Source organism: Lissotriton vulgaris, chromosome 2_1, assembly GCF_964263255.1.
Source record: "Lissotriton vulgaris chromosome 2_1, aLisVul1.2, whole genome shotgun sequence".
Classification (NCBI taxonomy): Eukaryota; Metazoa; Chordata; class Amphibia; order Caudata; family Salamandridae; genus Lissotriton; species Lissotriton vulgaris.
In genome coordinates, this window is record NC_141687.1 from 978,978,038 (window position 1) to 979,004,617 (window position 26,580).

The window sequence follows — 26,580 nt, forward strand, 5'->3', positions numbered from 1 at the left end:
TGTCACTCTCACTCTGCTGTCACTCTCACCTTGCTGTCTCTCTCACTCTGCTGTCTCTCTCACTCGGCTGTCACTCACTCTGCTGTCACTCTCACTCTGCTGTCACTCACACTCTTCTGTCACTCTCACTCTGCTGTCACTCCCACTCTGCTGTCAGTCTCACTGCTGTCAGTCTCACTCTGCTGTCACTCTCACTCTGCTGTCTCTCTCACTCTGCTGACTCTCTCACTCTGCTGTCACTCACTCTGCTGTCACTCTCACTCTGCTGTCACTCTCACTCTGCTGTCTCTCTCACTCTGATGTTGCTGTCACTCTCACTCTGCTGTCACTCTCACTCTGCTGTCTCTCTCACTCTGCTGTCTCTCTCACTCTGCTGTCACTCAGTCTGCTGTCACTCTCACTCTGCTGTCACCCACACTCTTCTGTCACTCTCACTCTGCTGTCACTCACTCTGCTGTCACTCTCACTCTGCTGTCTCTCACTCTGCTGTCACTCTCACTCTGCTGTCACTCTCTCTGCTGTCACTCTCACTCTGCTGTCACTCACTCTGCTGTCACTCTCACTCTGCTGTCACTCTCTCGGCTGTCACTCTAACTCTGATGTCACTCTCACTCTGCTGTCACTCTCAATCTGCTGTCACTCACTCTGCTGTCACTCTCTCTCTGCTGTCACTCTCACTCTGCTGTCACTCACTCTGCTGTCACTCTCACTCTGCTGTCACTCTCACTCTGCTATCACTCTCTCGCTGCTGTCACTCTTTCTGCTGTTACTCTCACTCTGCTGTCACTCTCACTCTGCTGTCACTCACTCTGCTGTCACCCACTCTGCTGTCACTCTCACTCTCACTCTGCTGTCACTCTCACTCTGCTGTCACTCACTCTGCTGTCACTCTCACTCTGCTGTCACTCACTCTACTGTCGCTCTCACTCTGCTGTCTCTCACTCTGCTGTCACTCTCACTCTGCTGTCACTCTCTCTGCTGTCACTCTCACTCTGCTGTCACTCTCACTCTGCTGTCACTCTCACTCTGCTGTCTCTCACTCTGCTGTCACTTTCTCTGCTGTCACTCTCACTCTGCTGTCACTCTTACTCTGCTGTCACTCTCGCTGAGATATACAGCGATGTCTCACACACACACTTATCTTTCCCTCGCACACACACACTCCCTCAGGCATACACAGCTGCCTCTCTCCGTAACCCATACACAAACAGAGGCTGCTGTCTCTCTCCCTCACACACACACTGTTCCTATTGTGAAGCGCTCTGGCATCTTCGGATAAGGTTTGCTATAAAAACGCATAAAATAAATACATAAAATAAATAAACGCTGCTGTATCTCCCTCAGACAGACACACCTGCCTCACACACTGCTGTCTCCCACGTTCTGTGGCTGCTGTCACTCTCACTCTGCTGTCACTCTCTCTCTCTCTCTCTGCTGTTACTCTACCTGCTGTCACTCACTCTGCTGTCACTCACTGCTGTCACTCTCACTCTGCTGTCACTCTCTCTGCTGTCACTCTCACTCTGCTATCACACTCACTCTGCTGTTACTCTCACTCTGCTGTCACTCTCGCTGAGATATACAGCAATGTCTCACATTCACATACTTATCTTTCCCTCGCACACACACACTCTCGCAGGCATACACAGCTGCCTCTCTCCGTTACCCATACACAAACAGAGGCTGCTGTCTCTCTCCCTCACACACATTGTTCCTATTGTGAAGCGCTTTGACACCTTCGGGTAAAGTCCGCTATAAAAACGCATAAAATAAATACATAAAATAAATAAACGCTGCTGTATCTCCCTCAGACAGACACACCTGCCTCACGGACACTGCTGTCTCCCACGGTCTGTGGCTGCGCCGGGCACGGACAGCCAGTCATGTGACGGCGGCACCCGGGGTCGGACTGGGACAGTAAATAGACCCAGCTTCTAAATAAACGCGGACCATGCAAGTGTAACAATACACGTTCCTAATGGAGAATTAAAAAGTTCAAAAAAATGCATATGAAATGCAATAACGGTAGCGAGTGGCCATGAAGCACTGTGCAGCTGCTTCCTACTTAAACTAGCGAGACCTAACAAGGCAGCGTGACGAAGCTTCAGATAAGAAACTTCGTCACGACGGCCTTAATGCAGGCTACCATGTCCGGAGGGGCCGTTCCAAAAGGGGACAGGGCGACAACGGAAAACTGAGGTTCCGTGACAATTGTAAGTGGTGTTTTCGACTCGCACGAATATGGTCGAGTCTGGTATCTATGAACCGCAAATGACGAGTTTGGTAAGTGTGCGCAGTTTCGCTGTGCTAACTTAAACCGTTCGTTTGTTATGTGGGTTTTTCATCTGTACCCACGGGTTCCATCTTAGATACGGCATCCATTTTGTCTCTTGCCCTCAAGTAGCCAGCGAACGGATGCTGTCCGCTTCGCGACCCTGGGACTCTCAAGATATTTGCGGAAGACACATGTTCTTTATAAGTGTCTTTATGACGAGGGGGATGATACTGTAAGGCAGATGGCGCCGCTCGAGGCTCATCTTGCCGCACGGACTTATTGTCTCAGCCGTGCATCTCATTAGGCACGTCCCTTTGATGCCTGTATCTCATGTTTCCCGATACCTCCCCTTTTACACCCTTTCCGATTTCCCCACTGTCTCCGTCTTCCTCTGCACCTGTCTTTGTTCCTATTTCGATCTGTTTTACTGCCGATTGGAATGCACTAATGTTGGGAAGACGGGTTTTTACAGTTGGGAACCGCCAAATGTTTCCACACTTATGTTCCGGACGTTGTGTGTATCAGAGTGACCAAAGCGACCCCTCTGGGGGATAATTATGGGAACCGGGTTGTAAACCTTTGTGTGTCATGTTGTCCTATGGGTAAATTCTGTATAAAAGGAGCGATCCACAGAACCAATTTGAAGCAGTCTCCCCAAGTTGCACGTGTTGTACTTGTCGTGACTTCTGTGTTCCCTGCAGTAAATAAACCTTGAATCTTTGACGCCGAAGGAAGTGTCCCGTGTCTCTGTCATTCGTACGCCGGAACAGGTAACCCACGAAGGTTTCAGGTGTTGTCCCCTGGCACCGCTGGGTCTTAAAGAACCCAGTCCTTCAGTTGGCGCCCAACGTAGGGCTGCATCAGTGGTACCGGTCCAAGCCCGACGATCGTGAGGAACTTCGTGTGAAATCTCCGAGGGAAAGTGCACTCCGCTTCATCGATCCTGTTGTCGAAACAAGTGGCCCGAAGACTTTTCCCGCGAAGATTCCCGCCTCCTGACGGCTGCGACGGACTGCTGCCCTGACTGTAGACCTGTTTTGGCGCCTGGCGTAGACCTTGGTATAGCGAGACGATTGACGGGCCTTCCTGGTGACGCCATCGATCTTTGAGTTAAGTATTTGTGGGTCGCTCCCAGAGTCCTTAGTTGTTGACACTTTAGCGGGTGTTTTTGTTGTTAACGCTGTGTGAGTGTTTTTGTCGGTGACACTTTGCTAGCGTACTTTGTTGTGTTATTTGACGACTGCAGCCGCCAAAAACCGAGGGTTTTGTCCTTTGCTGGGACTTGGTAAATCCCGTAACCCTTGAAGTTTGTGAAACTCGGCTAGTGTGCAAGATGCCCGGTCGCAGTACTTTGTTTAGTTGTTTCAGACCTTGTGGTACGGATTCCCGACTGGAGGACTCGTGTCCGATACCTCCGGTTGGAACCCCGACTTATGAACTGTACAGTAAACATGGGCTAGGCCCGATTACTTTTAATGAATACTGGATCAAATACACAAAGAAAGATGGTGACCTTCGTTGGCCACCACATGGTAGCTTCGAGGCCCCGATCTTAGATAATCTAGAGGTTAAATTGTTTGCGAAAAAGTCAAGGCCGGCCATGTTTGATGCCTTTCGGTTGTGGCGCAAAGAAGCCCGACAGAAAGAAATCAGACAGACTAAGCGAAATCAGAGAGATAGTGCTGGTACCATTGTAAAGAAAGCAGAGCAGTTTCAGCATGATAAGGAGATTAGGGAAAAGGAAGTGTTTGACAGATTACAGCGTATGACTATAGATAAATGCTATCCTGCTTTGCCTACGGAGTCGGAAAAGAAGGATGAGTCAGTTGAGGATCCCTTAATGTCCTATCTTATGAAGTCGCCACCTCCGTACGTACAGGGTACCACAGCCCCTGTGATTCCCCCTGTACCTGTTCCTGCACCTATTCTTCCTCCGCCTGTTCCTCAACCTGCACCCGTTTTTCCGACTGTTCCTGCTTCTTTGTCTGTTGCTATCCCTACTGCTCCTGCTCTGTTAACTCCTGCTGTTGCTTCTGTTTCTAATCCTTCACTTGTTAGTCCTGTGTCTTATACTTCTCCCTCTACTCGTAGTCGTAATTCTCCTCTTGCGGCTAGCTTCTTTCATTCGCTCGGACCTGTTCTTGGGTCCGCTGGTTCAGATGGTCCTCAGAGACGTAGCCAGCTTCCAGGTAATAGGGAACGTGCTTCGCTATATAATATGGCGATGGGTTGGATGACGCACCCCCTTAGAAATCCACCCCGTATTGTACTCGACACGTTTTGTCAGTTCAATATACCAACCCAGAGATTTGTATTCGAGGAAATGTGCAAGGTCCTTCGTGATCAGATATCGGCCGACGCACCTGACGAGGTGCTGACCGCGTTGTCTGATTTACAGCTTCAGTTTTCGGCTGGACTGATAGTGGATACCAACGTTCGACGAGCCGTTGAACGGTTGCTATCTTTTCGTCCCACTCCTATACCTCAAGCCTTGTTTGTTGAGGATATTGAAAGACAGCCAGACGAGTCTGGTCAATTTCCTATGCGAGAAGTTCCACCGGTTTGGATACCAGCTGATCCTAATGCTCAACCCCCGGTATTGGCGCATTTCCAGAGAGTATGGATACATCTCCCATGGAAACGCTCGGAAGTATTGCAGGTGAAGCAATCTTTGCCTGACCCACGCAAGAATCCTACAGGGTATTACAAAGAATTATCGCAGCTCGTAGATGCTACGGTAATGAATCTTGCCGATATCGATATGTTGTTCGGCAATGTCGTACCGCAACCGGTATGGGCTAAGATTCGTCATGAAAACCATCCGAATGAATTAGGTGGTGCTTGGGCTGCCATTGTAGCAGCAGATGCCGGACAAACGGCTGCTGCTAAACCCGACCAGCTGATTGTTGACCTTCCTCAAAGAATTATAACATTAATGAAAACTCTTATGCCAGCTATGAGGGTGAACTGGGACAAATTGTCAGCTTGTAAGCAAAAGAAGGACGAGAGTGTTTCCGACTTCTTTACGAGGTTTGAGGAGTCATTCATTGATCATAGTGGTCAGGATATGGGCACTGAGGGTGGTCAAAGGTTGTTCGTAGATAAATTCGTTTCGAACTTATTGCCCGATTTGAGCAATAAATTGAAGAATTCAGAAAGTGCATGGGCCGTTTCTACTTCAGCTCAGATACTGGCCACGGCACAATATTATGAGAACAGAGAGAAAGAAGAGAACGACCGTGTTGATAAAAAGACGAAAGAGCTTAAAACTAAAGTGTTGCTTCAGCAAGCGTATCCTCCACGTTCTAATCAGACTACTTCGCAACAAAATCGATCGCAGCCGCAATCGAACCGATCACAATCTCGCAATGACTCTTCTTCCCAAAGATCCTCGTTAGGGTACAATCAATGTGCTTATTGTAGACAGGAGGGACATATCAAATTTAATTGTCCTGTTCTAAACGAACGTAATAGTGGTAATTCATCTAGAGGAGGTCGTGGTGGTTCGCAGCAGGCTCCACGTGGCAGAGGTCGTGGTGCTCAGAATGATCGCTCAGATAACTCATCCAACTCCGATAATTGTTTTGATCAACGTGAATCGTCGCAAGGACGATCTGCGCAATACAATGTAGACGATTATTACGTCGATCAGGGAACTGACGACAGTAATTACTAGGACAGCCAAAGACAAGGAGAGGGAGTGGTATCAGTTCCGGTTGATCAGAGAGGGCCTTACGTCGCAGTTGCTACATCGGGCGTCGTTGAGCCTTTTCTGTTGGACACTGGTGCAGCGAAAAGTTCCATAAAGCATTCGAAACTCCCTGGCGCACCTTTGTCTGGCTTAACAAATGTTTCCGTTGGATTCTCTGGCGCCCCCGTTAGCAATCCAGTTTCGCGCCCTTTGCCCCTTAAAATTGGGCCTCGTGAGCTCGAAGCTCCGTTGATTTTAACCACGGGTTGTGGTGAAAATCTTTTGGGCCTGGATTTGCTTAAACGTTTGTATGCGACTTTGCATTGTTCTCCTGCGGGTGTAAAGCTTACGTTGGGAGAGAGGGTTGTCTCTCCTATGTACTTGTCTCTCGATAAGCTTCCACCGGAATTGAGTTCTCTTCCTGCGTCTTTGTGGGCAACAGGTCCCAATGATGTGGGCCTGCTTGATATCTCACCATATGTTGTTCAGTTGAAATCTAATGTGCGGTTGCCACGTATTCCCCAGTATCGTATCTCTCTTGATGGTGAACGAGCGCTGTTAGCGATCATCTATGATTTGATCGAGAAAGACGTTATTGAGGAAACACGGGGAAACGTGTGCAACAGCCCTGTACTGCCCATTCTAAAACGTACTGATCCTTCGAAACCACCTGTTTATCGTTTTGTTATCGATTTACGGGAGGTGAATAAAATTGTGATTCCCCAGTTCCCTGTTGTGCCTGACATCACGGCGCTACTGACTCTGATTCCAGCTTCTGCATCGTGGTTTTCGGTGATTGACTTGAAGAATGCGTTCTTCAGCATCCCGATTGCAGAAGAGAGTAGAGACCTTTTCGGTTTCTCTCTTGGTGGACGCAGCTTCCGATTTAAACGCGCTCCTCAGGGCTACTGTGAAAGTCCATCGATTTACAGTCAAGCCTTGAAGGGCCAACTGGATGCGTTTACGCTGCCGGTTGGTGCGGCCTTAATCCAATACGTCGATGACCTATTGGTAGCTGCCGATACTCAGGACATTTGCAAAATTGCTACAGTATCGCTGCTGCAACATCTCTGCGAGTTAAATCACAAGGTGTCGCCTTCTAAACTCCAATATTGTTGTCAAGAAGTAACCTATTTAGGTCACTTATTGTCGAAGGAGGGAAGGAGGTTGACCCCAGAGAGAATTGCGGCGATTGCGCGAATGGCTGTGCCAACAACCCAAAGAGATGTGCGTGCCTTTTTAGGTATTACGTCGTACTGCAGGCAATGGATTCCTAATTTTTCATTACTAGCGAAACCATTAGTGGCTCTTACGTGCAAGGATGTTTCGACTCCTTTACCATGGACGGAAGAATGTCAGAAAAGTTTTTCTGAATTACGTGATTCATTGTGTTCGGCTCCTGTGTTAGGTACTCCTGACTATAGCAAGCCGTTCACATTATATGTTCACGAGAGGGAAGGTTGTGCGTTGAGTGTTTTAACGCAACCTTTTGGTGGTAAGCAACGTCCATGTGCATATTTTTCCTCGACTTTGGACCCGGTAGCTAGAGCATTGCCGAGTTGTTTGCGAGCGACGGCGGCAGCCGCGGTCTCCATCCGACAATCAGCAGGGGTGGTCATGGATAATATGCTTACGGTGATGGTTCCGCATGCAGTCGATACTCTTTTAAATCGTACGAAAACTCAGCACTTGACGAGTGCGAGGTTGTCTGGGTACGAGTTGACGCTGTTGGCAAGCCACATTCGAATAAAACGTTGTAATGTTCTGAACCCGGCAACTTTGTTACCAATTAGCTCAGAGTCAGATGAAATAACAGAACACGATTGTTATTTGAGGACAGAGGAGGAAACAAAAGGTCGAGTGGACCTTAAAAACACCCCATTGGAAGACCCAGACGGTACACTGTATGTGGATGGTTCATGTTTCAAGTTGCCGAATGGCGATGTGACTACTGCATATGCTGTTGTAACGTTGAATACTGTTGTTGAGACTGCGAGATTAAATCAGAATTCTGCCCAAGCTGCAGAGCTGGTCGCTCTTACTAGAGCGTGTGTGTTAGCAAAAGGGAAACGTGTGAATGTGTTTACCGATAGCCAATATGCCTTTGGCGTCGCACATAGTTTTGGACGGTTGTGGAGAGAGAGAGGTTTTCTAACATCGCATGGTACGAAGATTCAGCATGGCCAGCTTGTGAATGATCTTTTGGATGCGCTTACGTTGCCTAAGCAAGTGGCAATTGTTAAATGTAGTGCGCATCGTAAGGTGACGGATGATGTTGGTCGTGGTAATGCTTTTGCGGATGAGACTGCTAAGGAGACTGCCCGGAACCTTAGCACACGAATGTATGTGACGAGTTCGGTTAGGTGGCCTACAGAATCGAGTATGTGTGAGGACACTATCGAGAGTGTGAAAGCAATTCAGAATGAGGCCACCGAGACTGAAAAGACGAAGTGGAAAGAAAGTACGGGAAAGTTGGATACGAATGGTTGTTGGATTGATTTGTCTGATCAGAAAAGATGGATGTTACCGGATGCGTATGTGCTGGCTGTTGTGACTATGGCGCATGGGGTAGCACATATTAGTGCGAAAGGTATTTGTAAATTACTGTCTCCTGTGTGGAAGAATGATGGTATTACGAAATGTGCTGAACGCTTGGTTAAGAATTGCATGGTGTGTATGTTGTACAATCCTGGTAAGAGAACCCCAACTCCTCCTGGCAGTTTTGCTCCCCCTTCATGTCCCTTTGAAGTGATCCAATTGGACTTCATCCATATGGAGCGATGCAATAACCTGAAATACGTCTTAGTTGTGGTTTGCGCATTCTCCCGATGGATCGAGGCTTATCCTCTCAAAGACAATACTGCTTTGTCTACTGCGAAAATCCTACTGAAGGAATATTTTCCTCGGTATGGAATGCCTAGAGTCGTGTGGTCAGATAACGGAAGTGAGTTTGTGGGTAGTGTGATGAAGAGTGTGTGTAAGGGCCTTGGAATTAATCAGAAATTCCATAGCGCCAATCATCCCCAGTCAGCTGGTTTGGTTGAAGGGTATAACGGCACTCTTAAACTAAAACTAGCAAAGATTCAGGCTACGACTGGTCTCTCGTGGCCTGACGCTTTACCCTTAGCATTACTGTCAACAAGGGCAACTGTACACTCCCGAGTAGGGCTCAGTCCCTATGAAATAGTGTTCGGTCGTCCTGCTAATGTTTGGGGGGTCCCTAGACCGGGTATTTTCTGTGATCTTGAGTATCCAATGTTGATCGATTATCTTCATGACTTGACTGCTAAACTGAGGTTAATTCACCAACAGGTTCACGAAGCATTGCCGACGCAGACGGAGGGTCCAGGCCACCAGCTCCAGCCCGGAGATTGGGTGGTGACGCGCAACTTTTCGCGCAAGAACAACTTGGACCCAAGGTTCACTGGACCCTACCAGGTCCTCCTTGCCACGAGAACTGCAGTTCGTCTTGAGGGGCGGAAGAATTGGGTGCACGCCACCCACACGAAGAAAGTCCCTATCCCGTTGCCAGCAGACTCGTGGGTGAGGAAAGGCATTGCATCAACTGAAACCGAAGGATTGTCGGCGTTTGTACCTTTCAGTGACGCACAACCTGTCGGAGAATCCTCAGTGCAGCAGAAAGGCACTGTTGAACATTTGACAGCAAAAGACTCGAGACCAGAACATTCAGCTGATCAACAGGACGTTGTCCCTTCAACCGATCCTTTGTTTGACGAACAGACACGTCCTGGGAAAACCCGATACTTTTTGCGATCTAGCACCAGAGACTAATAAAAGATCCTGTTCTGTCCCCTGACAATTGCATTATCCCGTTTTCCACGATCAGTTTGAACACTCGTATTACTGTAATTATTTTGTATATATATTCATTGAGTTTCGTTCCTCATATTTTTGCTTCCACAGCTGAGAGACATTGTTTTCGCATATATATATATATTTGTGAAATAAAGACCGTAGGGCCGCGCGCGTACTTCCTTCTGGTTAGTAGGTCTTGACACTAGGTTAAAGACCGTCGGTTCCTGGGAACTCCTAGGGATTGACTACTGCTACACAGAACGAAGTGCGTCAAGAAACGTTGCGGACGGTCATAGGGAATGACATTTTCGAAGCTGACGGACTTGGAAGGAGCTCAAGAGCAAAGATTCAAGCTGCGGCAACTCAGTCGTACCAAATGTTTTAAATTCCAAATATTTGTATTGTTTTTTACTGTTTCTGCATTACTGGCGGGTGGGGTGTATTACACGATGTTTTACTTCCTACCTTCTGTTACACCCACTCCTACCCCTGACCCTAAACTTACCTCCACTGTATCTCCTCATTCTTTTCATATCTTACCTGAACACGAGCAGGCTAGACGTGCAGAATTCCGCAACAATTCCTTTATTCAGCTCCTTCACCAGCATCAGTTAGTGGTTAACACTACTAATTGTTGGGTGTGTGGGTTGATGCCACATACTACGGATAAGGGAATTCCATATCTGGTGTTACCGTATAGTTCCCAAGGGTCTGCTCGAGCATTTCAAACAATGTTTCGAAGCGCACTGGGTTTCCACCCCATTCGAGAACCACGTTCCCCCTACTCTGGTCCTACCTCGTACCAAAAACCTTTGTCTATAGCAATAGAGGATTTAGATAGCGATATCTATGATCCCTTGCTTATTCCTGAAGAAGAGGTACAAGCCTATAGGGTCCTAAGTAGAGGCGAATATAGTGTGTTCACTGGTGAAAAACAGCTTAAAAGCTCGCCTCCGATATGGGTCGTACCCCACATTGGTAATTTTTGTCTAATAGGTCGTGGCCGAAGATCGAAAGCCCGACTTGGAGAGAGTGCTTGCACTGAAAATTACATTCTGCCGATGGTCTCGTCCCCTGTGTTTTTGGCTGCCAAGGGTACATACTTTATCTGTCATGATCGTGCGTATGCATGGTTGCCCTCTGACTTCATGGGCTCATGTTTTATCGCAAACTTGTTGCCTCCGACGTTTACTGTAGATGCAGATTATCACAAGACTAGAGTTGTGAGAGGCGTAATTAGCGAAGAGGATACTGCCGGTCAAGAGGCAGGAGACTTTTTCAAGGGTTTCCTCCCGTTTTGGGGACCTATGGTTAATAGTAGGAACCTGAGACAGTTGACTCGAGTGGTAGAATCGACAGCTAATATTACTGCCAGTGCCCTTGGTAATATCACCACTGAACTTCAGGCGGATAGGCTTATGACGTTACAAAACCGTATGGTTTTAGATGTCATCTTAGCAGATCGAGGTGGGGTATGTAAGGTGATCCATTCGAGCTGCTGCATTTTCATTCCAGATAACGCTCCAACTGTCTATCAAGCCATCTCGAAGTTGCATAAGATCTCCGAATCCATACACGTGGATGTAGGGGATTGGACGCTACTTGGGTGGTTTTGGGGCCTGATGTCGACTTGGGGTTGGAAGATTCTGACGATCATCGGAGTCGTTGTGGCGTTCCTGTTCACGTGTTGCCTTTGTGTGCAGTGCGGTCCTGCCTTATGTGGCCTCTGTGCTACAACGTGTATGAGACAGCCACTTGTTGCCAAGGGGACTCGGTTGGACAGAGCTATGCTACAACAACATCTCGATGGTCTGATGAATATCGAATATGATTCTGACTAGTGCTTGCCTACATGAGGGCAAAAGGAGCGTCTGAGGTTCCGTGACAATTGTAAGTGGTGTTTTCGACTCGCACGAATATGGTCGAGTCTGGTATCTATGAACCGCAAATGACGAGTTTGGTAAGTGTGCGCAGTTTCGCTGTGCTAACTTAAACCGTTCGTTTGTTATGTGGGTTTTTCATCTGTACCCACGGGTTCCATCTTAGATACGGCATCCATTTTGTCTCTTGCCCTCAAGTAGCCAGCGAACGGATGCTGTCCGCTTCGCGACCCTGGGACTCTCAAGATATTTGCGGAAGACACATGTTCTTTATAAGTGTCTTTATGACGAGGGGGATGATACTGTAAGGCAGATGGCGCCGCTCGAGGCTCATCTTGCCGCACGGACTTATTGTCTCAGCCGTGCATCTCATTAGGCACGTCCCTTTGATGCCTGTATCTCATGTTTCCCGATACCTCCCCTTTTACACCCTTTCCGATTTCCCCACTGTCTCCGTCTTCCTCTGCACCTGTCTTTGTTCCTATTTCGATCTGTTTTACTGCCGATTGGAATGCACTAATGTTGGGAAGACGGGTTTTTACAGTTCGGAACCGCCAAATGTTTCCACACTTATGTTCCGGACGTTGTGTGTATCAGAGTGACCAAAGCGACCCCTCTGGGGGATAATTATGGGAACCGGGTTGTAAACCTTTGTGTGTCATGTTGTCCTATGGGTAAATTCTGTATAAAAGGAGCGATCCACAGAACCAATTTGAAGCAGTCTCCCCAAGTTGCACGTGTTGTACTTGTCGTGACTTCTGTGTTCCCTGCAGTAAATAAACCTTGAATCTTTGACGCCGAAGGAAGTGTCCCGTGTCTCTGTCATTCGTACGCCGGAACAGGTAACCCACGAAGGTTTCAGGTGTTGTCCCCTGGCACCGCTGGGTCTTAAAGAACCCAGTCCTTCAAAACCCTCCTTTCTAATGGGAAGCCAGCGTTTACCATGAACGCTGACGTTACCCAATAGAAAGGAGGGGCGGGGCTTAGGCGCCCTTTTGTTTACAAGATCTCTCCAAGGGCCGGGCCGCTTTGCTGCCACACCCACGCGAGACCTAAAAATGGCTTTGCAGGATAATGCCAATAGATAGGAAAATATGCCAATGTCTTTTACTTGGCATTAACCTATAGGAGAAGTAAAGATCTTCGTACCTGACCAGGAACCAGCCTCCAGAAACTCTGTAGAAGCTTCTGCTACCAGAGTTTCCCAAAGTTAATGCACACAGTATGGGCATTAAAAGTGGGGTTTGAAGGAGCTGAACACTTTAAGTAAAGGTGAGAGAAAGGGTAACCTACAACTGAGAGGTATGGAAAAGAAGCAAATAACAAAGGCGGGTCTTTGCTAAAGGACAGGTGTGCTCTTAATATGAATGTGAGGAAATTTAGCAAATGCAACAGTTGCTAGGAAAAGTTACCTCCCCAAAACAGTTATGCATGGGCGTCCGCAGGAGGGGGGGTGGGGCAAGGAGGGGCGCTTGCCCCCCCCCTGGAGCGACCCTCCTTGCCCCCTGCAGACGCCCATGAAAACTGTGACTTCAAGAGGGGGTTCTCACTCTCTTTCCTCTCCTTTCTTTTTTTTGCTTCCCTATGAAATGGATCCAAAAAAGAAAGACGGTTTTGCTGGAAATGTCGTATTTTTCTGACATTTTAAGTGCAGCATTGGGAATAAAAGGCTCAAAATATGAAAAATAGATAAATAACGAAATAAAGTAAGACAGAGTGGTAGCAAACTGGCAAAACTGATTTTATTCACACTGAAACACATTAGGGCTACTTTTACAGAGTTTGCCAGTGAAGCGCTATTTTTGTTTTCTTGTCTTTGTTTACCCTGGACTTGGAACTAGTGCACCAATCCTGGAGGTACTGCAATGCGTGGATTGGAAAACAAAATATGTGCTGCGGCTCTGCGTCCAGGGATGTGGTCTTTTTACCATCCTGCTTATGTTTTGTAAGGATATAAGCAATGGACATTGAATTGGGTCTATTCAGGGCCCTGTAGTCGTGTCCTTAACTTTTCAGGCAAAAGCACTCACTGATTTCTGAATAGTGAGTGTAAAAGCATTAAGGTAACCATGTTGTTCCTGCTTACATTTCCCATGGTTTGCAAAATTGTGCATTCCCTATAAGTGTTTGCTTTTTCCAGGATGTTGTTACTTTTTTTTTGTAGGCCGCATATTGCTCTTGTCTAGTGAGTAATTTAAATTGAGCCGCATCCAGGTATTTATAGCGGGCAACAATTGGGTTGCAGTTGAAGACAGTGGGAGTTTTTCTCAGTGGGACAGTACGGTGTTCAGTGGGGGAGAGGATGTGGCACTATGGTCAGAGCTGCTGAATTTGGAACTGGGAACTAGGTTCAGCCATAATAACCAGTCCACCAGACCACTCTTCTGCAAAAGCACAATCACATGCTAGACCTTAGAAGGCTTCGCAATACCTTAGAAGTCCTGGTGTCTTTGCACCAGCAGGTGGTCCCTAGCATGACAAGTGTAGGTTAACCTTCAAGGCTTGTCCACCACTATCCATGCTGAAGTTCACCTCCAGTCTTGCGGGCAGGTCTATGAAGCAGCACACACTAGAACAACAGTCACTGAGGTCACAGGACCCTTGAGAAGGGCCAGCTCCAGGGCGGTGCAACCAGTGTGACCGCACCGGGTGCTGACTTTAGGTGGAGGCATCATGTTTGCAAGTATATTATGGTTTAAAAAACGCTTGCTGCCTCCTTCCTGGCCTCCAGCAATTTTCGGCAACAATAAACATGTCATGATGACTCTGGTGATTAATGTTCTTCCTAGAGAGAGATCAGAATGTTGTCTAGTGGAAGTTTTGACTAATGGAAAGGTAGCTCAGAGGGCTAATGTACCGGCTTTAAAGAACATGCGCCATGCAGTTCACAAAGTGCACATAATGTAAATAGGTCAGTGGGCTACTGCTTTTGTCAGAGAGATCCTTTTGTTACTTGCAGTTTACAAGTTAAAATCCTAACTTAGAACAGTGAGCTATTAACTGTCATCTAAGAGCTGCATACAAACTGCAAGGTATAAATTAGAGCGTTATGTTCACCCCCCGCCCCCCACCCCCAGTCTTTGATTATCCTAATGTCCCAAAAAGTGTTCTTTTGGACAGAAATCAATTCTGATTATTAAGGAAAACCCCCAACCATGGTATTATGTTTTCGTTTTAAATTCTGGGTATTGTGTTTCTCCAGACCAATCACTATAAAACTATATGGGCTACTAGTATGGTTGTCATGTGACTCCTACACCCTGTAGTCCTTAGTCTTATGTAACATTTTCTATGCAGTGATTTACACACATATTGATTGTCTCTGTGTAATATGTGTAATGTAAAGTGCTCTGACACCCTACAATGGTATACGTGGTGCTGTAAATCAAATTAAATGCATTTGAGAGAAAGTGGTTATGGAGACTTGGGGGGCACAGTTAAAGGGTGGCAATGAGGGAATCCATGGCAAAGATGGTCATTGGGGGGCACTAACAAACATTAATGCACAGGACACCACCAGTGCTATGGCTGGCCCTGCCCTTGAGGCCAGTCTGCCTCACCCATAGGTACCTCCATTGGCCTTGTTTCAGAAGCAGTAGCTGCAACTCACCAGGGATTGGCAATGCAGGATTTGCACGCACTAAGTTCGCAAACTTCACAGACTCCCTGCTTAATTCACAAGCACTTTTAACATGTGCTGCCTGCTGTGGGGCCACAGGAATTAATTATGCAGCAAAGGATGACAACATTATGCCGTAGTGTTGACTAAATTATGCATTAAAAAAAAAAGCTGCAGCGTAATGCAGTATATTTTCAGATATTTTATTATTTTGACGTGTGTACACATGCTAACAGTCTCTGGAAAGATGTTGCCTTATTAGTACCAGTGTAACATACAAATGCAGCAGTGAGAAAGGTGACCAGTCAACCTTTGCAATAGGCCATCCACTCCGCAGCAACACAAGTCACATTTTATATTAACTTTTGATATTTTTGAGCTACAAACAATGTATTAGTTTAAATAATCAGATCATGCAGCAGATCTTGCATATTTTGTCATTCATGTTTGAACTGCTGTTGTGGAAAAAGGGAGAAGTGCTGATGACAGAAACTCCATGGCTCGGAGACAAATGGCTTGTGTTCCCACATTTTATCGTATTTGGTACATTCTGTGATTAGAAGCATATCCCACTTTGTGATTATATTTTAATGTCAATAACTCAGTATAACCTTAAATAATCATGTGTATCCATTGGTTGATTAAACTGGGCAGTGAAATGCCAAACAAATACTATAAATTGGGATGTCTGCGCATTCTGGCCACACCTCTGGCTCCAACCACAGATCCAATCCTTGGGTTATTCCCGCCCTCTGATTCTCCGCCCACTGTTCCTCTACTATTTTCCCCCACTTCGACCACTATGTAAGACTCAGCATCCCTGGACCTGTGATGTGCCACCTCTGCGGGCGCCGCATGTGCCACACATTTACGGTGCCGGGCTTCCCCATAAGGGAGCTGGCCATTATTGTATCCCTAAACGTCCGCACGTTGTCAGTTTGACATTGATTACACGTATAGTGACTCTAAGTTTCTTTTCAAAAACATAGCTAACATTTGGACCTATACATTTTATTTTGTATAAATTAATTAAATGTGTGTAAAATTTAGCAATGCCCGGGGAATTCTAGTAAAGGGAGCACCCATTGGCGAATCACTAGTGTGTGTGATTGCTGCATTATTTCTTACTAACTTTGACGTTGTGCTTTAAATTTGGATAAACGTTATCATGAATGCTAGCACCAAGAAGCCAATATTGGTAAATATGTGTGCTACAAATAACCCCTAACATACACTGTGCATACAGTATATTTAATCTGGTGCTTTAATCATAGGCTGTTTTGGAGTATTCTGATAAAAATCGAATCGTGCTGAAGACAGCCTTGATTGGTGTTGGATCGAGGACCCGGAAGTCTGCACACCTAGCAGGCGGAGATAAAGCACCTTCTCAGAGAGTTTAGCATTTTCCCTACAGGCGGTGTTTGTTGGCATGTGGCTGGGTCAGTCAAATGTGCTGGATTGCTGGAATTTAATTCAGTTTATCTCGGTTCTGCGCACCAGTGTTTCTTGTGCCACACCTGGCACACATCATGTCGGAGGATGGTGATGACGTTAACATTTTGCCCCCCCCTGGAAAAATGTCTGCGGACGCCCATGCAGTTATGCATGATCTTTGTTACTTCTATCACGGAAATAAAGCCTGATGACCCAGAAGGAATGTCTCTGAAAAACTCAAGAAACACTACAGCATTCTTAGTAATTTCCTAATCTGCTAATTCCTGGTCTTTTGTAGATCCCATGTTTACTGTCTAGGGAACCATACTCCCGACCCTACTGTAGTCTTTTGCTCATTCTTCATCATGCCTGTTATCCTGTCAGTCTCTATGGTAACTGCATCCCTACCCTTCCAACCTGCTTAATCCTTGGACATGCACATGAGTTGCCTGCTTGCAGTTATCAATGTGGTCTGGGATCTGCGCTTTCCTCCTACTGAAATAGATTTACATTTTCCTTCTCACAAAAACGGTGGCGTGAGTGATCCAGGTGTAGTATTGTGTGTGTGTGGGCGGGGCAAGAGTGAAAGTGCCTGGTGGGTAGTGGGTGATGAAGAAAGTTATAGGAGGAGTTAACCGAGGTACAAAGGCAACGCGAAGCCAAGTTGTGTTTCTTATCAAGTTATGAAGTCATTCAGAGCAAGATGTGGTCAGAAGCTGACACTAGCCTGGATTAATGAGGCACAAACGAGGTTGGAGAGTCAGGGCCCCATTTATGAGGAATTGGCATAGGGCAGCACCGTAAGTCTTCTTGCTCCACTGCCCTACCCCAATGTGGAAGGGCAGGAATGTACAGTATTTATTAAATATGGTGCATTCCTGTCCTTTCCCCCTGCGCTGGTGCACAATTTGCTGCCTAGCTCCAAAGAGAACACCTTGCACCATGGAGCAAGGGTGTCTCCGTTGCATGCAGGGATATTTTTGTGCAGGAAAGGTCACCTTCCTGCACAAAAACAATCAAAAGAGGCATTTTCCTATTTCCAAGTGTGTTGCAGAATGCAGCACACATAGAAAGAGGAAAAAAAGGAGGAGAAATAAAAATATTTCTCCTCGTCATGCCTGCTCTGGGGAGGAGTAAAGTTTTGCCATGCCCCAGGTTTACATGATGAAGTAAATCTGGGGGAGCATCAAAATCCATGGGTGCCAGGGGAAAACCCCCTTCAACATCCATGGAACTCCTCTCGAGAGCATAGTAAGGCAACGCAGCGACCTGTGCTCTCTTGCCTCACTCCATATCTATGAGGCCTTGCAAAGCCACACAAAGTGGCTGTGTGGCCTCATAGATATGGTTGAGAGGTTTTCCTCCAGCGGCCAAAGACTCTCATAAATAAGCCCCTTAATGTTGATTAGGAAGTGGCCCAAGAAGAGTTTCGAAAAGTGCATCAAAAGTGGGTTATGAAGGGACTGGGTGTGGCAGTGAATTCTTGATGGTTCCAAGATCTTTGAACAATGATCCAGTACCTCTAGTGGATAGTTGATTGCTGTTTTGAAAGCATTTATTAAGAATATGTATAGAACTTTTTGCCCTGCTGTATGAGTGGGAAGGACACTAAATTTAAACCATAAATGATCCAAAAGTTCTCATCGAGTACGGGGATGATGGGGAGCTAGTGCCAGGAACGCTGTCATAGCCAGTCAAGGCTAGAGATGCTAGTTGCACTAAAGAAGGCCACTCAAGTGATACTATCTGGTCTCCCAAATGGCCCATGCCCAGACCTTTTACTTAATATACAATAGTGTACTATATTATACTATACTATTCTGTACTTACTATACTTTATTTATAGAGAGTTATTTCTCAACTGGTCCTACCAAGAACTCGTCTACTCAAATACTTAAAAGAGACATCCCATTGCACACCTAGCTGTTGGTCATTTTCTCCTCCACACTAACCTTGCATTTCAGAAAGCTGATCCTAAGGATATCATGGTTCCTGCAGGATGAATATTTTAAATCGCAGTTGTTTCCTTTGTTTGATGAAAGGAACATAATAATCTCAACAAAGACTTCATATGTGAGCCTGAAGGTAGCAATGGTTATTGGTAGCCCTTAGCTAGCCTTTAGCCCTCTTAAAAGCTTGTGACAAACAGATATTTACTCTTATGTTCATCAGCATGTGATGGTCGAAATCCATTTGAACTTCTTCCGATTAAACCAGCACCTTATGTGAAATAGCGTTCAAATCGCTGGTAATACCACGCGGGTAGGTTACAATACATATGTTGCATCGTCCGTGTTGTTACCACGCATGGCATTACATCGCAAATTGTTTCTACAACTTGTGCTAGATGGCATGCAGGACCGGGGAATGTGTTGGATTTTAAATTCAACATATTCCCTGCTGTTGCGCTAACTGGAGTAGGAATAGTAATTTATACTATTCTTAATCCAACATGCCATCTAGCGCAAGTCATAGAAACGACTTGCGATGTAATGCCATGCGTGGTAACAATACGGACGATGTAACGTAGGCGTTGTAACCTACCGCGTGGTATTTGCTCATGGTGTTACGTCATATATTCGCACAATATATTTGAAAATAAAAAATGATTCTTTTGGTAAAAGTTGTACCCTATCAGGATAGACTTCGGATATGTTTCTTGGATCGACGGGATGCAATGCTATACATCTCATTTGGTTTGGCCATAATATGCTTCTCAGGTTTGTGATTTAAAGACTAACACTGTCAGAAAAGAATCACCATTTTCGGGTAAAATGCATCCACAAAGATGTTTCCCAAATTACTAGATTATGGTATATTTATCATGGCGCTGTTACAGAAGCGTAAATGGATTCTACCAGATTAGGTGCAATCCATATGAAATATGATGTGGTATGAGAAACGCTTCATCTTGGCCAGCCACAGGTTGCACTGGCATTCTAAGTGGTACTTATCAAATATAAATCAGCCAAACAAGTGACAGAAAGTACGCAGGTTTGAGGCCATGTAAATCCCTACCTACGACTGTGTCCATCGACTGAAGCAAAATCTTAATGGTTACACACGTCTACGAGCTGCTGCTGCAACTGGGATGGAATGAGTTCACAAATGGCCATATGTCTGGATCAGAACATCATCTCCCAGGTAGTCATGTAACACTGGATGAATGAATGAATGAATGAATGAATGAATGAATGAATGAATGAATGAATGAATGAAAAAAAAAAAACAGTTGGGCAAGTTCCCGCTCGCATTAATCTACCACCGGAATGTGGCGCATATGTATTGGTGTTAGTAAATGTTACCAAATTAAGGAAGGATCAGGACGAAACTCCCACATCTCTTAAAAATAAAACCTTACACTGGTTAATCGCAAACTGCAATTACCCTATAGATGGTGCAAGGGAGATTATTAACACCCAGCGAGATTGTCTGGATAGGCCCACTCAGGAAATAGTTTGAGGGTGACTGCGTTACTATAAGCTTTAGAAGACCTCAATGGGCAGAGAAAACACTTGCCAACGCCCCGTCACCCTCGCCCCGGGAATTCAACACCACACTCCTTCCATTAGGATACTTTTACAGACACCTGATACCCCCCCGAACAAGCCACGGTGAACCACCCCACAATTCCTTTCCAAGATTTGAATTTTGGAGCAAGGATTAAATCACCACTTTTTATTCAGAATCAGAATCCCAATGCCACTTACATTAACAGCCGTAACTGGCACCACAAACCCTCAATGTCAATTCCAACCCCCAACCCTCCGCATTACTTTCAAGCTCCAATCATGCACCAATACAATTTTAGAGATAGGCCCTACCCAGTCTCTGATCCTTACCAGTTTACACCGATAACTGAAGCCAGGTCAATGTATAACATCCCTACTCACAACCGGTTTGAGTACTTATCCAATTTAGATGAACAGGATTGACTGGGTACATTGGCCAATAATGAAATGTGTAGCCATGTTGAAGCTTGTCATTTAGAGGGACTCACAACTCCAGCCGCAGTGTGCCAGGACCAGAATGGTTCTACAGAAATTACATTGTCTGACAGTATTTTGCCCACTTCTTATGAACTAGTCCATCATGACAATGGGAATACTGGGAGCAGACTTGATAAACATGGAACTATATATGGTTTATCAATACTAAGTTGGAACGTTGCAGGACTAGAATCCAAGTTGTCGGACCCTGCGTGGATTGAGTTAATAAATGATGTGGACATACTCATGTTTCAAGAAACTTGGGCTGTTGGAAATTTGTACATTGAAGGCTACCACTGCTTCAGCCTAACGTCACCAAAACCTAGTTTCGGTCGAGCAGTGGGTGGCCTTTTTATGGGGATTAGAATTCTGGCAGGTGGTACAATTAGAGATTTGCAGCTCGATAACCTTGCTAATCCCAATATTCAAATTCTTGAATATAAACCAAAGTCAAAGACCACGATTTATTTAATTAATTTTTACAACAATGATTTTTATGGTGTACCGAACAAAAATTTTGTGGCATTATCCAAGGTTTTAAATATGATTGATTGTTTTTCATCAGTAGATACTAAGACTGGTATTCTAATAGGGGGTGATTTCAATGTGAAACTCGTAGAGAACTATGGATCTACTAATTCTATTTACCCCGATTATCGCAGGGGATTGGAACTGACCAGAATACTATCCGATTTTGATCTTGCAGATGCCATTGCGAGTAGGGTATAATATGAATTTCCCTTATGCCCCCACGTTTAATGGCAGGGATAGTAGTTCCATTATTGATTATGTATTTACATCACCACCGCTAACAGACTGTATAGCTAAAACTTCGGTGGTCCAAACATCCTTCAGCGATCACAATCCATTGTTGGTGATTTTAAATTTTGTACCTAGTCCAATTTTTACGAATCTTAATGGGGCAAGGGATATTACTCCCTCAATTGATGGTCTTCGCTTAAAATGGAGGGGAATTGATTGTGGGGCCATTATAGATACTGTTTTGGAGACATACCCACATTTGCTGAAATCTTGCTTGTCCCCCAGTGCAAATAATGACAAATTGATTGCAGATTTTGAAGCTTTATGCTCAAACATTAAAACCCTCCTGTCAGTCCCACTTCCCAATGAACGTAAAGAGCCACGGTGGTTTGACTCATCCTGCTCCTTGGCCAACAGAGAATTAAGAAAGGTACTCTCTGCAAAACCAAGGTGCAAAGTAGCTGTTCGAGCTGCCAGGAAAAAGTATAAAGATAAAATATCGGAAAGGAAGGCTAACTTGCTCTCCGACCACTGGGAAAAGTTGGTAATTAGTGCCAACTTGGGTGGCAGCGGCCCATTTTGGTCGGCTGTCAGGAGAACGAGGGAAATGGGCAAAGAGCCTACACAAATCAGCTGCAATATAACAAGTGCAGCATGGGAGAGCCATTTCTCCAAAATCTATGCAGCCCCCTCTGATGAGTATTCTCTCCCTAATTCAGGTCAATTGGAGGGTCTACAGATTTTGGATCATGAAGTCAGGAAAGCCATAAAAGAGAGTTTAGGCAACAAGGCACCCGGTCCAGACGGACTTCCTATCGATATTATCAAACATAATGTCGATTTATGGTCTCCAATACTCCTTAATATTTTTAACAGTCTCCCAAAAGTAGCCATGCCTGCTACCTGGGCTACCAGCATCATTGTCCCTATTTATAAAAAGGGAGACAGATCAGATCCAGCAAATTATCGTCCTATTTCCCTTCTGGATAACACTTTAAAAGTACTAGGACGTATAATTTACAATAGGGTATTGGAATGGGCGGCTGATACTGACTTTTTAGATCCTTGTCAGATGGGGTTCAGGAGTGGGGTAGGAACAGTGGAGCAATGTTTAAATCTGAAATTGATAATCGATAAATATTGCATTGCTCGCTTATCCCCTGTCTACCTAGCTTTTATGGATCGTTCATCCGCATTTGATCTTGTGAATAGATCCAAGCTTTCGTCAATCCTCTCATCCAATGGCCTTGATGTCACTCTCGTTAGATTTTTAGCCTCTCTCCATACTGACCTGAAAGCACGGGTACGTATTGGGATGGGTGGAGAGGTCTCGGGAGCTATTGAGAGAGGGAGGGGGGTGAGACAGGGGTGCGTTTTAGCACCCCTGTTGTTTATTATTTATATTAATGGCCTGTCTAATTGTCTGAAAAAAGCCACCCCTGATGTCCCAACAATTTTAGGTAATCCCTTACCTGTGCTTTTATATGCAGACGATGCGGTGCTTATGGCACGCACACCTAATGCTTTACGTCTGCTTGTACATAGTTTTGTAAATTTTATGGAGGGATTGGACTTGAAGGTAAATTTTAAAAAGTCTTTTATTATGTCCTGTGGGCCGGGCAAAAGGAAACTTAGTACAATTCGAATTGGCACAGATAAATTAGAATCTGTTCCTAAATTTCCTTATTTGGGGTTGGTTTTCGCTGCGAACAGCTCGTGGAGTGGGCATTTGGCCCACGCCACGAGTAAGTTCTCGAAAGCCAACAATTCTGTTCTGAGTCTCCCTCGCCCAAAGAAAATTGGTGCCACAAAGGCTATTTTAAAGATTTTTAAATTACAGTGTTTACCTGTCGCTACGTATGGAGCAGAAGTATGGGGGTCGGATAGCAGCATCTGTATTCAAAGAGAGGAAAACCGTTTTTGTAGAAAAGTGCTGGGCGCACCGATTTCCTCATCTGATTTTATTTGTCACAATGAACTTAACCTCCCCTACATAAGTGATTTCATCAGAGCAAGACCAGCTCTCTTCTGGATTAGAATCTGGAGGAATGATGCCGCTGTCCTCACACAAAACATCATTAAGGACTGCCTAAATTGTGAATATGGTATGAAAATTCCTTGGTTTACAGAAGTTTTTAAATCGCTTAATGAAATTGATAGAGGTATTTTGTTCACTGACCCAATGACAATTGAACTAAAGGACAAAGTTGAAGTACAAAATGCACTTTATGCACTTTATAGAAATGGCCGCATAGGAAGAGAATCCCAGAAATCAAGGGTCATGAAATATATAGGAAATGGTCTTTGCATGCAAATTCTGCCGCCCTACCTTTCCCTCCCTATGTCAAACTGGGAGCGATCTTTATTGTTCCGTTTAAGGGCAGGAACTGTGAAATTTCTGCTGTCCTTTCCTATGGGGTACCGACATAGTGCCGACCTTACTCCATGTCCTTGTGATGGTGTGAGCACACAAGATGACCTGCACTTTCTATTTTTCTGTAAATTTTACCTGAGATTTATTAAATGGCTTTTAACTCCGTATTTTAGAAAACACAGACCTCTCACACTTAAAGAATCTTACATGTTGTTGCTTACCTTGGATACCGATGAACTGACCTTTCGCACTAGCACTTTTTTAAGATTAGCCATACGAGCGCGCAAGACAATGGAAAATCCCTGAAATCAGAAACTAGTCATAATGATGCTACTGTGTAAATATTATAATGAAATGAAATTTATTGTACAGTCATTGTATGAATTATTATGATAATATGGAATGTTATTTATATAAATCCTTTTTTATTCTTTGCTTGTATTATATATAAATGTGTGTTTTTGCTGTATTCGGTACTTTTATGAATTTTATGAAATTCGAATAAAGGTCTTTTGAACTTTGAACTTGAACTGAATGAATGAATGAATTAGAAGTAGGTATTACACAGGAAACTTTTATCATACATGGGCTTTGACAGAGCTGGTGCAATGAAAACCGAGAGGGAAGGCGATACAGAGAAAACGTTTTGAAGGAAGCAAGGGTGATTAAGTTCACTTCGCATGGGAAGAGCTTTCCAGTGCTGAGATGCTAAATAAGACGATGAGTGGCCACCTTGTCAAGGTTGTGGGAGTGCTCAGACATGAAGAAAGTGTACATTAGCGGAGAAAATAGTTCTCCAAGGAGCATATTCACTAAATGAGGCTCTGTATGCAAAAAGGAACCTACCAAAAAGAGCTCAATGATAGATGCAGAAGGGCTTATTTACAAGGCCCTTGCGCCGCCGATGCGTCACTTTTAATATGGGATAAAGTACGTGCCGACGGTGCAAGGGGGTTTGTAAATAGGCATCAGAGAGCTTTAAAAACGGTGCACTTGGGACAAGAAGTGAATACAGGGGCACGAGTTGTGAGGAAATGGATGGTCAGTCAGGGAGGCCAATAGCTGCACTTTTTAAAAGAGGAGCAATGTGTGTGTGGAGAAGTTAGGAAGGCCTAAGGAATGTGTTTTCCCATAATCAATATGGCAAAAAATAACAGACTGCACTACACATGTATGGCTGGCCTATGGGAGCGGGACAATCAGTCAATCAAACAGCATTTGTAAAGCACAACACTGTCACTCCTAGGGGTATCTGGGCGCTGCTAAGCTTGTGAAGCATCTGGGTGTAAATGAAGCATTTGAATGAAACATTATTACCTTCATCAGAGATTGAGGGGCTGTGGTAAAAAAATACAACTGGTCTCTTGGCGATGTTACGAGAGTGGGAAGGGAGTCTGACTCAGAGAGGCACCCGCTACCTGACCAGAGAGACTGGCCCTCCTTGAACTTCCGATAACTGGTGCTCAACCGAGCAACCACAGAGGAAAGCGCGAGGGAAACCTGTCGCGCAGGTTACTCTGAGCATCTGTGATAGCTTGACTATAGACACTGCCTCCACTGGGGCATTCCTGCATCTCTTCCCATCTTGTTCTCACCAGGGTCGGATTGGTAACGCGGGCACTCAGGAAATGGACGAAGAGCTGGTAGCCGAGTTCTAGCTGTGGGCTGCTTTTTTGGGCAGCCTGGGGGCTGTCTGTGCTGGTAGAATACCGCCAGCAGCCCTGGGGTGCCTCGTTGCCTTTCTAGAGGCAGATGGGTTGAGGTATCACTCCCTTTCTCTCACTGGCCTGGCCCAATAATGTATGCTCATTGAGCGGGGGCCGGAGCAGAAGTGGTCTCACTTGCATTCATGTGTGGCTCAGCAGGGTGAACTAATCTGTGCAATTTTTTTATCTAAGTGAAGTTAATAAAACATGCCCTCCACCCCCTTTCTTTTCATAAAACTTCGCTGACTCTCACGCAGGTACCAGTTGAAACATAGCGCCTGGCCCTGTCTCTTCGGATATTTCAGGAAAGGTCGTAATCGCCTCCTGTGCAATCTACAGACGTACATTTGTATATCTGCATGAACACCCAGCTGCCAAGCAAAAATAATTATCTGACAGATAAAAGATTCATTATTTTTAATAGCATCTGGTCTGTGAGATGAGTTATAACAGTAATAAAAGCTAATTAGATTCCCAGTGTTCTGTTCCCTCGTCCGGGCTCCTCGCTTGTCCTCTCTACCTTATCGATCCCCATTACAAAAACACATAACTGCGTATCAGGCCATTGGCGCTAACGGTGGAATATTTTGGAACTGTGTGAGACACTGGTGCATTGGAGCTGAAAAGTATCTTTCTGATCTGGATCGTACAGAGATGCGCGCACAGCCTTTTCAGGGACAAACAGCCTCCTTTTCACGGCAGGGCGTTATTTAGAGGTTTGTCGGGGAATTCTTGAAACCTTTTTTGGATATTTTGAAGTTTTGTGTTCTGCATTGATTTTGTAGGACCACAACCTGATCTGTGGCTGTTTTTCGTACTGCCTGGGCCAGTCATCATAGACCAAGCATCGTCCAGGTCAATGCGTCTTATTGTATGGGCCCAATGACCACAAGCCGCATGGCTTGTTAAGTAGTGGTAGTGAGCACCATTCCTTTAACCCTATGGTCATGCAGTCATATGCAACATTAATGTCCTCACATAATCACAAAGGGAACTTAATGCAAATTCTACATGTAAGATGTCCGAAGACCGGT